General features: G+C 38.8%; 1 pseudogene; it reads right to left on the bottom strand.

Annotated features, from left to right (window-relative positions):
* Positions 1–8356: 8356 nt before the first annotated feature.
* LOC143578014 (adenylate isopentenyltransferase 3, chloroplastic pseudogene) lies at positions 8357–9915 on the bottom strand (annotated as a pseudogene).
* Positions 9916–17978: the final 8063 nt, after the last annotated feature.

Genomic DNA, 17978 nt, shown 5'->3' with positions numbered 1-17978 from the left:
GTTACGAGCGTAGAAGACGATACGAGTTAACACGATCGAACACACGTTACAATAAGCAAAGACACGTTGTATATTGCAACCGGAAACACGTGATATCAATCACTGATTACAGGACTCGTAAACACGTAAACTAAAAACTCAAACTTATGAAACTCAAGCCGTAACCTAGACCTTATATCAGACGACAACTTCGCCTGGCATGTTCAGGCGAAGTTGTCACTAACTTCGCTTATCTAACAAGTTCGCCTGTATCAGCGAACTTGTTAGCTAACTTCGCTTAATACAAAACACTAATCCAAACGACTCGATTACAGACACTATATACTGAACTACTGACATCATGTACCAACAGACTCCCCCTTGGCAGTAGCTTCAATCTTTATCTTCAAACACGTGTCTTGTAACTTCAACAATCTTGTATCTTCATCTTTAAGCATGAACTCCTTCACGTACACAAACTGATACAATTCTTTGATATTTCTTCGCTTCGTCTTTCCAAGTAGGAATATAAAATATCTTATTCTCATTCAGCACCTGCATATCAGCTTGCGACAAGTTCACTAGATGCATCGGATCATAGACTCTCAGCAGCTCTTGTTCATCTTCGTCCTCCATTACTGCTTCAGCTGTCTCACAATCTACATACCACCACTTCAGATCTTTCAGCACATCCTTGGGCATTTGTTTCATCGGCACCTCTTTTAGACACCGGATCGGTTTATACTTCATAATCATCCAAGGCTTGCCATCTGCTCTCATCCCTCTATCTTTGTCTTCAATGAGTTTTCCCTTTTGTGGTTTCAACAGCTCGAACTTCTTCTCTTTTATACTTTCCTTCCAAACAATCTTCCCAATGACTCTAGCCATGTTATCATCACTTCTGTTTATTAACCCCAACCTGGCTAAGTCTCTCACTTCACATTCTGGCAATGTATTCAATGATCTCAACATCCTCTTGAAGTATTGAACACCATCATACCTTTTAATCACAAAGAGCCTCAACTGCTCATCATATATCCAGCATATAATCCCCTTTCTCTCTTCAGCATAGCCTCTAATGTTGTAACTCTTCTTAAACATAGTAGGGACCGCCGGTTTCTTCATTTTTACAAACCATTGAGCATAGCCTTCTTTCCATCTAGGCTGCTCTTCCCATTCAGTTTCATCATTTCCAATCTCTTGACTCATATCTGCCTTATCGACTTCTGGAATCTCATGCTCCACATTCTCCTCTACTATCTCTCCCTCTTCTATATCATTTTCAATAACAATCTCTGCACCAATCTTCTCTATCTCATCCACCGGTAATACATCATCATCACCTACAAATTCATCATCCATCTCCTCAATGTCCACTACCACCACATCATCACCACCAGCTGCACTTGTCGACTCCCCCTGAGTTGTGGAAGTCCCAAGAGCTTGATCAGTTCTTGGCAACTCTCCACCTGCACCTTTCGATGCATTGGGATCATCGTCTCTATCATTTCGCTTCTTAGTCCTCAGCTCATCGCCTTACAGCTCGTCTCCCCCTGAGATGCCAAGAACTCCTTCAAAGCATCTATGATTTTGCCATGTTCTACCAACAGGGACGACTGTATCTGATTCTCTGCAACGAGGCATTGAATAGCATGGGTCTGGATAAGATTCACCCTTGATTGTTCTGCCACGACCCGTTCAAGTGCTGCTATTCGTTCAGAGTCTGATAAGGTTGCATCGAAATCAAACCTCAGATGTGATATATCTTGAGTGTACTGAGGAGGGATTTCCAATGTAACCGGGACCTCAGAAGTAGGCATAGACGTAACCGCAGGTGGTATCGTCACTGATAACCCTGCAGTGGCCACAACCGTCGACTCAATAAATCGTGCCACGACCTCCGTTGGAGTAAGAGTTGGAGGTGGCAACGATACAATCTCCGGAGCCAATAGTTGGAATGTAGTGGGTGGGAGGCCAAAGGCAGATGAGGTAGCCACCACGGGAACGTCCGTGCCGCTTGGCCTTGTAACTTGTAATGATGAGGGAACGATAGTCATACCGGACAGTGCGGGTGGGGTGAAACGTACCACCCTTGAGCTCTCACCAGCTCCCGAACCTGCACCTGCCCGTTCCCTTCTTGATCTCCGGATCAACTGTTGTACTTCTTCCTCATAATCTGACTCGCTGTCATCATCGGTTCTCTTTCTTTTCCCATGAGTTCGTTCTTGTGTTACAAAAATCCGTCTCGCTTCGGCCAACTCATCTTCAGAATCAGAGTCAGCCACCGTTGTAGCTACCCTAGTCACATTCACACTCGAAACTTGTGCAATCGAGACTTGTACATTTTCCTCTGGATCCATTCGATCCATATCAAAGAAGCCTTGACCACCAAATGCAGCATCAAGGTCTACGTTCTCCTCCGGTGACACAACAGGAGCAGCAGGTATAACTTGAGGTGCTCCTGCCTGTTGTGGTGCCGGGTCCCGAAACTCGTCCCCACGAGCTGGCACATACTCCGGGTTGATCAAGTACCCAAAAAGTGGAGTATGTCGGCTCAGGTTTGCTCCTCGCACTGGAAGATCTGCATTGGGCGAAGATCCGTTTGCTCACACTTTCCACGTATCTAATTGGACGGCGCTGAGGTAGCGTTGGAGCAACATGATTCAAGATCATCTGAATGAATCTTGGATACATAATAAATCTCTCACGCGCCACCGCTCTTCTCTGTCGATCTATCTCGTAGAAGACCATCTGACTAAAGCTGTAACGCTTATTATAAGTCAGAGCAGTCATCGCCGACTGCATGGTCGCGCCCATGCCATCAGTGCCCACCTTTCTCCCTGACATGCACACGATCATGACATGCATGAGAAAGCGCCACTGATCTAGTAAGAACCCCTTCCTTCTCTGAGTATCTCCGGACCAGAGTATCCCATCCTCAGAAACGCTCCATCTCGGAAATGAGCTACAAAGTCTGTCGGATCATCTCTTGTCTCATCTCCAAACCGTAAAGCCGCCCGGATCTGTTCAGATGAGAACTGAACAATCTGATTGTTGACCGTTGCTCGCATCACCGGGGGCTCGACGCGACAGTCATATTCCACGGTCTGCCAAAAATCCTCAATGTTTGGCAAGGATATCGGCAGAGTTGTGGTAATCGCGTGGAATATACGCGAGCGTAAAAGAAACGTGATGATTTCGCTGAAATCATCAACTTCGCTCGCCTCCGGGTCTAATGTTATGTACATGTTATGACCCGGGAAGAACTGTCTTTGGTTGTCTCCTCCATCATCACTGCTTGCACCGCCTGCTCCAGCTACAGCAACCATATCTGCATCAAACAGACTAAGTTAGATAAACGTCAAGGCAAACCACAAGTTCGCCTGTTACCATGAGCGAAGTTGTGATTTATTCTGTATAGGCGAAGTTAGAGGTGGGGCGAAGTTGGGAACAACTTCGCCTCAACTTGAACTTCGCCGGATAACAGTTAAGTAAAAAGGTCCAGGCGAAGTTAATGATAACTTCGCCTAACCACAACATCGCCTCATATACTGTAACCTAATTAATTATCAGGCGAAGTTGAACCTCAAGCGAAGTTACGGATAACTTCGCCTAAACTGCAACTTCGCCGAATATGAAACGGCGATTAGACTGTTCAATCGACGTGATTTGGAGAATGTTCGGTGATAAACACATGATATTATGAAGATATAGACGATTCAGTTGATTACTACGACGTGAAAGTAAGTTTGAAAACCGGTTGTTTAGGTTTCGAATAAACGTGGTCGTGAATCGGGTCGAAACGACCTTTGATTACCCTTAATGAACATGATTATACGACACTACAAACCTACACACCTTTAATCACGGATTGAAATCGAGAATGAAAACACAGATCGGATTCGAACAATAAGTTCGCTTAGGGTTTACTGATTAAGTTCGCTGGGTTACAGGAAGACAAGTTCACTTGTTTGTTGAAATAATGAACAGTTTGACCTTTAATTTCCTTTATATAGGGTCAGAGTTGTACCGGCGAAGTTATGGATAACTTCGCCTATTGCAGGCGAAGTTAGGCACAACTTCGCCGATATTAAAATTTTCAAAAACAAACCCTATATTTTGAACAATTTGCAATTAAGTTTTAAAACAACCTTTAAAGCGTTAAATGATACGATCAAGACCAAGTAAACAGGTATAAAATCAAACAACTACATAAGTAGAGAAATATTTTAACTATAAAGTACACGGGATCAAATTTCAGTCTCGATAGGGACTACCATGTTTTAGAAAAGATCCGAACAGGAATCATACTAATTAAGTGACTGTCACACAGATCCGTGTTTAGCTGTATTATGACATAAAGAAACAGGTTGTAAGCAGGTATATGACTTAGAATGGTTTTCATCGTTTCTGTGATACGGGTTAGATTCAATTAAGCTCAAAACTTAAGTGGGCAACAACTCAGAGATTATGATGCCTCCTATCTATTCTCAAGACGTATTTGGCTTTCCCCAAGTCACTCCGAGTTGACCTCGACCCGTAGTGTCTGATTAAATAGTAATTACTCTTCGATCTTCAGACTCTTCTTCCCGTTCTCTTTCTTACATCTTGATTGAGAAGTCTTAACATTATGAACTCTAGAATGTCTCGATAACACACATTTTTTTATTTTTTATTTTTATTTATTTATTTATTTTAAGCAAATACACAAACTTCAGAGTAGTAAATAACTGCAAGTCCTGAATCTGGATCACTGCAGTTTCTTGACACGCTATCTTCACGGGAATCAGAACACTTACGGGCTCGTGTATGACTGGGTAATCGCTTTTCTGCCTATCATTCGGAAAGATATATATGGAGTCATGCACAACTCATAAGGAGTTTCCACATAAAATCGAGTAGATTTAGTTAGTATCACTTGTACTTTTACGCACCATAAAAAGCTACCATGACATACAATGACTGTTCTAAAGTCTTTTAGGCCTTATAACTTCACTAGTTAAGCACACAGAATCAATATATCTATCACTTTCCAAGGTTGGATCAATTTTCTGTTAATCATAGTAAAGGAATTTCTTACGAAGTAGTAGACTTGAAAAAATAATTTCATTTCCCTAAAAATTTTAACTTCAATCGCCCCGATCAAATTGAAGTTTTCAGGTAAACGGCTATCCTGAAGATCCAATGGATCAGCTGGACCGACCACATACGAGTATGTGTCCTTCTAACTAAGTTTGAACGACTAATTTTCAGCGACAGAATAAAAACACATCATAAACCGCCCCGGTCACTTTCAGTCATCTGGTTAATGGCTATCCTCATATTCTACAAGTAGAAATGAGGACCAAACATATCCAAAGATATGTCCTTCAAGCTGAGGCAACCGACATAATTCTAAGCGATAGTGACGTTTTTTTTTAAGTAAAGACAAAAACACGGTTACTCGGGATTGATCATCCCATTCAGCTCAACAAGGTTTTGAAAACGATTTTTGTCAAACGCTTTAGTGAACAAATCAGCGAAATTATCTAACGTATTAACCTTTTCGAGCACAATCAATTTCTTCTCAGCACAATCCCGTATAAAATGATGACGGATGTCAATATGTTTAGTTTTGCTATGCTTTACGGGATTGTTAGTTACTGAGATAGCAGCAGTATTATCAATGCAAATAGGAGTATGAGTGAAATTCAGACCATAATCGCGCAACTGTTGTTGAATCCAAAGAACCTGGGAGCAGCAGTTGGATGCTGCCATGTATTCTGCTTCACAGGTTGAAATGGCGACTGAGGTCTGCTTCTTGCATTGCCATGACACTAATCTGCCTCCAAGAAACTGACATCCACCTGTTGTTGACTTCCGACTCTGATTGCACCCTCCATAATCAGAATCTGTGTAGGCGACCAACTCCAAGTCTCCACCTCTCGTGTACCACAACCCCAGCTTTGGTTTGCCTTTGAGATAGCGCAATATTCTCTTCGCACCCTTCAAGTGAGATTCCTTTGGGTTTGCCTGAAAGCGTGCACAAAGACAAACAGCAAACATAATATCAGGTCTAGAAACAGTTAAGTACATTAAAGAACCTACGTAAGACGTTACGAGCGTAAAAGACGATACGAGTTAACACGATCGAACACACGTTACAATAAGCAAAGACACGTTGTATATTGCAACCGGAAACACGTGATATCAATCACTGATTACAGGACTCGTAAACACGTAAACTAAAAACTCAAACTTATGAAACTCAAGCCGTAACCTAGACCTTATATCAGACGACAACTTCGCCTGGCATGTTCAGGCGAAGTTGTCACTAACTTCGCTTATCTAACAAGTTCGCCTGTATCAGCGAACTTGTTAGCTAACTTCGCTTAATACAAAACACTAATCCAAACGACTCGATTACATACACTATATACTGAACTACTGACATCATGTACCAACAAAGAGGAAAACAAAATGAAAACATCTACATTTAATTAGTTTATCATATATGGAAGAAGTTTAGAACATTAAAAAAATTTTAATTTAATAAGTTCTTTAAAAATAAACCATATTAGAATGTTTTTGTCATTTCCTTGATTATTTTAACAATTTATAATTTATTTTTTTGTTGGATTAGGGGTATGTAACCATGTTATGTATTGATCACCCTTAAATGTGTCATCATCATCATCATCATCGTACTCAGTATATCCCACCAATAGCAATGCAATGGTAAGGTCTGAGGAGGGTAAGATGTAGACAGCCTTACCTCTATCCCATAGGGATAGAGAGGCTGCTTCCGGTGAGACCCCTGGCTCGATAGTAGTTTTGCATCAAGCCTTGGACATAAGGCACATAACACTCAATCATCGGGACACCGGCTGATTGGTGCATGTGCCCTTGTCTTTCGGCTATCAACGCCACCACATGATGCCTGATTAACCTTCCGCCACTTTTAACGTTATTTTCACGTGATTAGTAAAATAACGTCAAAATTAGTGCAATTTTACTTTTGCCCACCCAAGGGTTCACACATATATACATTATATGCGCGCACCGCAAGCAGGGCGTGATCACCCTTAAATGTGTAGGATAATGAAAACCTCGTAAGGTGTAATGTATTATTAATCAACTATATATAGAGGAGTATAATGAGATAAATATAAGGAAACACAATCAAATACAATCTCTTAATTATAGTAACACTATTATACTAAAACTCTAATAATATATTCTTCTATAATGTTCTCTAACAAAATACACCATTCTTTTAATTGTATACCTAAAGTTTGTTCTTTATTAAAACTAGTTTTAAGACCTGTATGTTGCGTCGGGCTAGTAACCTTTTTATTATATGAAGCAACTTGGAACACATTTATTTTTCTCTAATAATAATTATGAATGTAAATATTAATTTTAACTTTTTGATAAGGGTTAACCAAACACCAAATACAATAGACAACTTAACTAAATATTCAACTCCTACAATGAAATTCGCTGGCTTGGTTCTTGATCCAAAAGAAGCCCAACGTCTTGATTTCTTGAATGACATAGCTAAGTGTGATTTTTCTATGCTTAAAAATAACATTATTCTTAGCGTTCCATATGCTCCAAATGCTAGTAACATCATCAACTGGACTATCCTCTTGGCGGTGACGGTTCTCTTCTCCTCTTTGTAAAATGAAAGAATATCTCGGATCAAAAAGGCGAATATCAGGGGTAAATTAATTACACCATGAGCCAATTATGACCACACCTCCATAGAAAACTGGCATGAAGTAAAAGTTAGTTTATGGCAGCTCCTCATAAAATGAAAACCCATATTTGCCAACCTAAACATGTTTAAAGTGAAATAATCATATACAACTCATTAACAAACTTGATTTATTTAGAAAAATATATTACACAGTTTTAAGTATGCCCGTATTACTGTTAATGATTTGACATGAATAAATACAAGAGTTGTATACCCCCGTGTTTAGTTTCATCACTTCAATTACACCCTTTCCTTTCCATCCTAAAAAGGCATAACGCCTTGTTCTTGAGTTTTTTAACTAAGGAAAGAAAAGGAAAGGAGAGGGAAGGATAAGAAAGAGAAGAGAAGAAAATTTTTTTAATTAGGTGTTCTTGAGTTGAAAGAAAATTAGAGGAAATGAAAGAATAACTGTTAAAAAATAGTTATCCTTAGTAATCATCTTATTTTTTGGAGGATAACTTATTGGAAAATACATTAATTTAATCCCTCGTAACTCTTCCTACTCCTTTTCTTTCCATCATAAAAAAAACTCAATAACACTTATTTTTTAACTATACTTAGTTTTTCTTTCATTTTCCTCTATTAAAAAAACTCAAAAACAAGACGTTAAAGTTCATACATACATGCATACATGATTGATTAAATTTATTAAATCCTAAATTTATTATACAAGATTGTTGCGTCATAAAACCGTGTGGAGAGTGTTTTTTTGTGTATAATTAAATGCCACTTTCTTTTGATACTATGAAGAGCAAACAAAGGTCGTACATAAACATAGGTTCATTGTATTATATTTTGTACACACTCCTCTTACAGATCATACATACACTGTCACATAATTTTAAATAATCTATCCCAATTATTATTATTCCTACTCTAAGGGCATTTCAGTCATTCCACCTGAAACACCTCGCATAAGTATATTGTACCGTACAACACGTCACCTACAACAACATATATTCCCGGGCCAAAAGCCAAAATGCCCAAAAATAATTTAATTTATGCAAATTGCTTATCGAATCATTTTTCGGTACCTAGCGACTACCACTACCCGCTGCCACCGTGACCGTGGTCGCGGGTCTTTCAAAATCTCTCGCCACCGCGCTGGAAAACCCGCTCACGGTGGTGGAGATTGTAGGACGTTTTAAAAACTCACTGACGATGGTGACGGCTGGGTTTTTTACCAGCTCTGACCACGCATCGTCAGCGTGTTTTCCAGTCTGTTCAAACACTTTAGTAGCGTCAATCCGGTTAATATTCCACCCTTTAACGTTTCTTAACCGGTGAATTTTTAGTATTTGCCGGCACGCAAGTGTGGTCGTGTTGATCTTGACCGCGTTAATCGCTGATTCCAATAACATGGCTCGGGTTTTTTCGTCGAAAGAAGACGAATATTCGGACCGAAAATACGCATCAAACTCGGGTACTCCAATCGCCCGTCGAATACCCTTTGAGTAATCCGATTTCGGGTTATACATTTTCCGAACTTCTTCGACCATACCCACGGCGACCATGCGGTCAACCCGATCGGATACAAACCGATGTAGGACCAGCATTGCCACGTCAACCCACAAGAAACAAACGTCGTACCGAGACCGAAACTCATAATCCTCGTCATCAATTAATGCTTCAATAAACGAGTTGGAACCTCCCACGATGATCGGGAGGTTCCCTCGACTAATAACCGATTTTACTGCGAGTGACGCCTTTCGGGCGAAGTCACTCGCGGTAAACTCGGCTTCGGGGTCTAGGATTCCAATAAGGTGGTGAGGGACACCGTTGCTTTCTTCCTCGGTGATTTTGTTAGTGGCAATATCTAAGCCTTTATATAATTGCATTTTATCGGCGTTTATGACTTCGGCGGCGTGGCGGGTGTCGATATCGACGGAGAGTCTTGATTTACCGGTGCCGGTGGCGCCCATGACCACCACGACTTTATCTTTTTGTGGGCGGCGGCGGAGGAGGGATAGTTTGATGGGTATATGTAAAAAGGATGCTTGAGCTTGCTTACACAACATCATTGTATGTATAGTTATGTGTTTACTAAATATATGTTTGTGGTGGCGGAGAATATTTGAATTGTTGTGGGAAATTTGAATGATGTGGAGAATACACTTGTGTTGGGTTATTTATAGATGAAAGATGATATATTTAACGTTATAGTTGTGAGAAGTGTCAAACATGAAGCTTCCTCAATTGCATCACCTACATATTTAAAGTTATGTTCGGTCTACACTTAACTAAAAAAGTATATTATATGCATTGCTAAGAGTATTCACATCCCGTTCATCATCCTCATCTCTATAATTACACTACAAAACATTACATTTCTCTTTCCTGTTTAATTAAATAATACTTTTATCATTACAGTTTTCTCTTTCCTCTATTCACAGCCAATCCAACAAATATTAAAAAATAAATAGGGGCAAACATTGTTTCCCAAATGTTTCCTCAAATTTATAAAAAATCACTACATTTCTCTCTTCACCCTATAATTTACACTCACAATCATTCAAAACCTCATCCTATAATTTACCAATCCCCCTCACATAATTATGGGGGATGGGATGGGATGGGAATGCTCTAAGTTACTAACTTATTATTTACATTGTTATATTTTATAATTTTTAAACGGTAAGATCACTTTCAAGTTAAAGTGTTAATTTCAGTCTTACGAGATCGGTAATTAAGTCCTTCACACACTAACACACACTGTGATATAGAGGAAATGATATTTTTATATATTCCAAACCTTATTTTTTTACATTACAAAATTTCAAGTATTTAAAAAAAAATAGAAAACCATTGGGCTTCCAATGATTAAAGACAAAAAATATTAATTTTAAACTCTTGTAATTCCATAACTTATGTTGTCATTATTTGGTCAACGTTTGATCTCCCCACATCAGGATGAGATATAAAGTAATGACGAAGAACAAGAATGTATTTTCTATGAAAATGAACTCTTATGTTAAAGAAACCAAAATATTTTCTTTATAAAGGGGATGAGATAACAACACGGCGTTCAATTGCATGTTAGCGGTTATAAGTGTTAATAGTTTAACAATGGCATCCAATATTAGCCAATTTTCGTTGACAACCAAGTCTGGTCATACGATGTTATTAATGACGAGTTACCACTGATAATCAATACAGTCACTAATGGGTCAAGTAGTTGTTGGCCATAATTATTAATAATAATAATCAGTAGCAACTTATAAGTGATTAGTTTGACCTCCACCATTTTGTATAGTTTAAAGAACATGATGAGGCATGGCTATACCCTCGTATAAGGTTTTAACTTCGATAATAAGAAATCATGTAAACACGTAACCTTACCTCAACAAGCCTTAATAACTAGTTGAGGCAAGTTTATGACTTCTACTATTGGATAGAGCTTTCACACTTCTTCTACGAGAGTGAGGCTATCTTGATGGCGAAAGAACACTTGAATTGGGCTCAGGGTGTATAGGAGTCGATAGAGAATCGAAAGTGAATGTTCTAATCTAACTTGAACACCAAATGACCCTATCTATAGCCAAGGCACAAGACCCATCACAAGCCGTCACGGGTATTAGTAATGGTCCGCTACATATCATATTCCCTACATCACATGAAACACATTTTCTCAATGGCTTGGGGGATCGTCACCGGTGGCATAACGACTTGCCACCAAGCCGAGTCACTTGGCAAGCGTCAAAACTTTTCGGTCATTAATATTTTTAAGGGATAACATTTGAGTTTAATAAACCAAAAAGTTAGAAACCCCATTTAAATGCAAATCATTAGATAATATTTAATGTTGCAAGGTGTAAGTATAGGAATTTTGACATTTGTGGCATAAAAATCTCTACAAATAAAGTGATAAAGTGAACAATGACATCTCACAACGTCCAAATCACAAATCACAAAGTAGGGTGAGTTAGGCTTCCATGGTCGATGGGATCGACCGCAACGTCCAAAACACAAATCACAAAGTGGGGTGAGTTAGGCTTCCACGGTCGATGGGATCGACCGCAAGGTTGATATGTGGGTTAGATGATGTGATTATAACGGTTAATGTCACATTTGTTAGTTGTTCTAATACACATAATGCAATTACTTTGTTTAATTTTTATGTGTACTAGTGATTGGAGATTAAATGAGCAAGGTGGAGTTTATAACGATGAAGATTAAGCAAATCCCGAGATAAAGGAAGTATAGGAAAGTAAAGGCACATTTTATAGGAGGATGTCAGAAGAGTTTGGATGAAAAACCTGGGGTCCAAGCCAAAATTGAATAAGATGGGATGACCGGAAATAGTTTAAATGAAAAATGGGCATATCACGAGCTAGATAAAGAGTTACGGTAGCCATAATATATGAATTTTTGGTGTTTTGGCAAGATGGCACTATGTCGGGTATCTAAATTTGACAGATCAACTAATTTTTAATTGCCAATTTAAGAGATTAAGCTTAAGCCCTAATATCGGCATTGTTCCAACATCACAGCACCTACCAATCACAATATCTCCTTGTTTTCAAGGTTCGAGCCTACCATTAAAGTGTTCCACATGAAGATGCAAAGCTAAACCACCTGTGATCATCTTCGAGTTTAGGGTTTGTGTTAGTAGATGGATTAAAGTTAATTTCACTTGCACTTTGGGTTTGATTTAATTATTCGGTTAGTTGAATCGTTATGTTTGCATGTGTTGATTATAGTTTTTTTGCAATTGAATACTTTTAGTTTCATTAGTTAATTGGTTTGAAATTGCCAACCTTTAGGATTAAGTTCTTATTGTTAATGATCATTTATCATTAACCATTGAATGTATTGTGTTTGTAAAACCTAAAATTGGTAATTAACTAAATTAATATCCAACCGTGTCAATTGTTGGAATTAAGTTTTGATAACTAGCATAGTCAAATACTTGGTCTTTTAATTGTTTGTTAAAACAAATAGGTTATCAAGTCCTATCCATGTGATTTCCAAATAGGTTTAGTTAAGTTGTCAGCTGGTTTGCTTCACGAGCTGAAACCTAGATACTATCATCTTTCCCTTAATTATTTTTACAGATCAAAGTGAACTGTTTTTTTCACAATTGTTTTCATAATACCTCTTTAATTTACTGCTTGACATCAATGATCACCTAAATTAATAGTTAAATTAGCATTTTTTTAAGTATTCCACGTGGAGACAACCTTAGTTACCCTTACAAGTAAAGATAGCTAAGACCCGAGATTTATAATTTTTTTCAATTGACCTTTCGACATCGATCATAGGTCACCAGATTGAGCTTACTTTGATTTATGGTTTAGCCTATAAATGGATGTCTTGTGTAACATTTGTCGTCACCCCATTTCTCTAACTAATATACATGCTTATAAAATACATATCTCTCATGATTCTAACATCATCCAATCATTAAATTGAATAAGAGATTAAGATCAAAAGAGGAGAGAAAGAGGAAAAAAAAGTGAAAAAAGTTACACGACATATTTCATATATTCTTGTGTTATTGAGGTGACATCACTAGAGTTTATTCTAGTGATTTGTTAAATGAGTTGTTCATCATTTGTTTATGTTTTGAGAGAGAAATAATATCTTGATACAATGTTTGAAGTGTTGAGAGATTGTACACTATCATAATATATTGTTATGAAGGTTTATTATCTTGACGTTGTAAATGTTTGAAGGTATGTAAGGATACATTATCTTGATATAGTGTGCTGAAGAAGATAATCATTAGCTTTAGTTAGTGAGACATTATGTTGGTGATCCATAATGTTTAGGGAAATGACTATTGAATAAAACTCCCGATCAGAGGATCGGTTAGAGGATCAGAGTGAACTGAGTCATCTCTATCCCTTAAAATCGTTGGTTATTGCATATCTTACTCCCAAGATATGAATAAAGTTTAACAAAGCTAATTAGCTTCTTTAATCAAGATGTAAATTAGGAAAATCTATTCAGCCCCTCGATAATTATAAAGAAAGTATAGGGAATTGAATCAAGGAATGCAAAGCCAAAATATGGCTATTAGGTTACTTTTTTGAAAATTGAAAAAAAAATTAAAAAAATTTTAAATAAAAGTTTATTTTTATAAACAAAATAATCACAATAGAATATTTCATAAAACTAATCAAAACATCATAATGATGGGGATCTTATAAAAGTGGAATACAAGACAAAACTCGACTAACCGAATCTTCTATAAATGCATAAACACTCAATTTCTCTCATTACCTAAAAGAAAATAGCGAGAACAACTATTTTGGTGTAAAGTTACACTTAATAGTCTAAAAGACAAAATTCTCTTATTTGAAATCATGTCTAAAACGGGCTGACCATCCTCCCAAAATAGTGGATTGCATCTTTGATGTTTTATAGAATATCAGTTTTCTAAAAGTAATGTGAAGGGACAAGGATCACAAAGTCTAAAATCAGATTAAGAGAGAAAAGATAAAAGTTTTTTAGACATCTATGGTCGAATCGTGGATCGCCCTTGAGATCAACTCTCGTGCCTATATTATTTTTTCTAGATACTACTTTTCTCACAGTGTAAAATAAATATTTTGTCATATTTGTTGGGCTATAAAAGTAATATCTTTAACGACTTTAACTACTAAGTTAATAGTAAAAGAGAGATTATATCCCATCAAGAAAAAATGGCCTTGTAAGTCTTAGTATATCAATTACATAAACACACTTATAGTAAATTTCTGAAGTGATCACCATCCACAGATTATTGAGACGAGTTGTAAGAGTGATCATTGGCTAGATAAGTTGTAAGGGTGATCACAACTATCATTAGTGAGACAACAATGGTAATCACTACCAACTTACTGAGACGTTCAAAAGTAGGAATGTGTATAAAATCAAATTAACAGACCCATAACCTCAAATTAACAGACCCATAACCGAATTAGTTGTTACACTGGGATACAGGGGTTTGGACATGGCATATTGATTTCAACCTAGTGGCTAGTGCAGCCGAAATAGAAATAAAGTGCATGCAAACCATAAATTTAAGTCTAGGTGTGACACATCCAATGATGGAGTCTAAGGTCAAACCATCAACCTTTAGTCAGTGACGCAACTTGAACATTTAAATAGGAGGGGCCAAAATACATTTCAACAAATTCGATAATTATTTTTAACGCCATCTGATAATTACAATTTTCTTTTATATAGTAAGTATTTGAATTTAATTCCATAAAATGCAAGCTATAGTATTCTATTTACAAAAAGCAGGGTCCTCCTAACCACACCTCACACCCCACCAGACGTTGCGTTCAGCCCTTACCGGTGCGGTTTATTCGACGTGATTGATTTGACGACGTCGACGGATGATTTGATTGGTGAAGTCTGTCGTTGTCCTAAAACATGCCGCGTTTAGACCTTAACGTGGCGTTTACAACCATCAATTATTTAGGCAGTTTCCCAGAGTGGTGGTATACATTAGCTACATTACATACAAAGTATACATTAGCTAGCCTGCAAAACATAAATTATTTGCTACATTACATACAAAGTGTCCTAATTCCCAACTCAAGAAAATGTCTTGGATGTTTGACGGTTATTTTCCGAGCCCACCGAGGACAAACGACGAGGCAAGTATTCCGGATTTGAATCTTGCACCGCCGGAGTTTGTAGATTATGACGGGGGGGCTGCGTTACCAAATTTGAACCAGGTATCGTCACATGTATATTTGGGTTACCCGTCGTCATTAATTTATGAAATTAGATTTGTTAACAATATATTTTGTTTGGAATATTTTGTGCATGACCAACCGGATTGGTATTTGGCGCCTAGCAGCAGTTCGCACTTGTCACATCCTGAACATGATTACGGGCAGCCGTCATACCATTTATCAGGAGACCCGCATTACGTTGCCCAGCCTTCGTACCATTTTAATACCGAGGAGCCGTATTCATGTAGTCAACGTTCGTACCCATTACCAGTAGGTGATGCATATCGGTCACAACCAGAACCAGACCATATTCTTGAAACCCCCCACGAGAATGTTGATGAAATTACGGTAGACATAATTCTAACGACGTTGGTGATAATTACATTCGCGAGGCTAGGGTGTCATATAAAACGGATATCGTACGAGCCAATTTGTTTTGTTTAATAAAAGTATTTTGTAATTAGTAGTTGGGTTGAACTTGTTTTAAATTTGACGTTAATACTGTTTCAGCTATTTTCTTCTCGTGAGGAGCTGGAGGAGTGGTGGGGGCGAAGAAAAGAGGTCGGGAGCACGGGCGTGTTGTTGTTGTCCAGCGGTCTAGGCCAAGAGCCGTGGATCTTGGATGCAATCGCGGCGGCAAACCAAAACTCACCGCCACAATCAGGCGTACATGCAGTATAAAGAAGGGCTGTCCGTTTAAGCTAAAAGGAAGGCACAAACCGTGTGGTAATTTTTGGAAGCTTGAGGTCGTAAACGAGACGCACAACCACGACCCGTTCGTATTTAAGGAGGGTCACGCGTATCTAAGGAGAATGACCGACGAGATGGTTGATATGGTTGCGAGGTTACACGCGGATGGCTTGAAGACATCAAAAATAGGTCCACTGTTACGCAGGCAGTTTACCGAAGCCTGCGATATTGACAAGGACATACACAATCTTATAGAGAGCTGGAGAAGAGAAAATACAGTTGGCGATACCCCAATGCAGGTTCACGTTTTTGAATTTGATTTGTTGCAATGGATGTTCAAAATAATATATTAACATCAAATAAAACCGGTTGCAGGTATTTGAAAGCTTCCTGATTAATAACGGGTTCGTTTATCACACACGGGAGAACCCTGCCACAAACCGCGTAGAGGACGTATTCTTTTGTCATGACACGTCGCATGAAATGTGGCGTGCGTTCCCCCATTTGCTTCTGATTGACACCACTTACAACACAAACATGTACAAGTGGCCGTTTGTGCAGTTTATTGGCGTAACGTCGACGTCGAAGTCGTTCTGTATCGCGCACGCGGTTCTACTTAGGGAACACCAGACGGATTTCACATGGGCCCTCGAGCACCTGAAAGGTATGCTCGAGGATTCTATTGAGTCACGCGTCATAGTCACCGACAGAGACTCGGCCCTGATGAATTCTTGTAAACAAGTATTCCCGAATGCTACCAGAAACCTGTGCCGGTGGCACATACGTGAGAATATAAAGAAAAAGTGGAAGGGTATCTATGACAACGAGGCAAGAGAAGATTTCGCTCTATTATGGACGGTCTTGTGTGAGTCTCCCACGTTCGATGAATACGAATATAACTGCTTAAAGTTGCAAGAAATGTTATTCAAAATTGGGAAAGAAAGTAAGTCGTTCTGATTATTAATATACAATAAGTGTTAATCTAGTAGTACATTTCATAAGTTTAATTTTGTTTCGTTTTCAGAGGTATGGGACTATATCCATGATAGTTGGCTGTCACGAGACAAGGAAAAGTTTGTATCTTGCTGGATGGTCCGATCGGTTAAACTTCGGCGAGAGTACAACAAACCGAGTCGAGAGTCAGCACGCGAACTTGAAAAGGCACCTTAACGGGGCCAACAACACCCTCCACGCACTTGCGGCTTATACCCTTGAGCTTATAGAAGCCTTGAAGATTGAAATCGGAGCAACATTTGAAAAATCCCGGATTACGTTGAAGAGAGACCATAACCTTCAGGTTTTTTACAGGCTACATTATAAAGTGTCGATTAAGGATCTTACACTACTAGAAAAGGAGTACGGAAAGCTTGACAAGATGATCGTGTCGGGACATACGTGCCGACACCAGTTTGCGAACGTCTATGGGGTTGCCGTGTGCTTGTGAGGTGGAGCGTCACCTTGATACTTTGGTACCTATTCCACTAAAATCGATAGACCCGTTCTGGAGGAAGCTTGACTTCGATCCAGTGGTCCCACAGGTAGAAGAAGAAGACTTCGAGGCAGAAATGGAAGAGCTTAAACAGACGGTTTTGATACGTAAAGATCGAAAACAGAAAAGAAGTCTTTTATCGAAGATTTGGTCTGTTCTTCCCGGCAACTCAAATAAAAAAGAGCAAGAGAAATGGAAGGACCCTCGCGGGCACCCAAACCTAAATCAGCAAACAAAAAAGGTCGAGGCCGCCAGGCACAACTCGTATGTCCCTTCCTCGTACCCCACTTCGTCCTCACAGAACACTGACCAAACCCCCTCATTCTTGGAGCGTTCTCGGTCGCAGTCCCATTCACAGCTTTAGATGCCCCCTCCTAAACCTTCAAAACAGTCGTCTAAGAAAAAG

The sequence above is a fragment of the Bidens hawaiensis genome, unplaced genomic scaffold (genome assembly GCF_021521415.1).
Source record: "Bidens hawaiensis isolate Kalapana, Puna unplaced genomic scaffold, B.hawaiensis_p1.1 tig00028994_1, whole genome shotgun sequence".
Classification (NCBI taxonomy): Eukaryota; Viridiplantae; Streptophyta; class Magnoliopsida; order Asterales; family Asteraceae; genus Bidens; species Bidens hawaiensis.
This window is presented reverse-complemented; position numbering and strand designations above follow the sequence as displayed.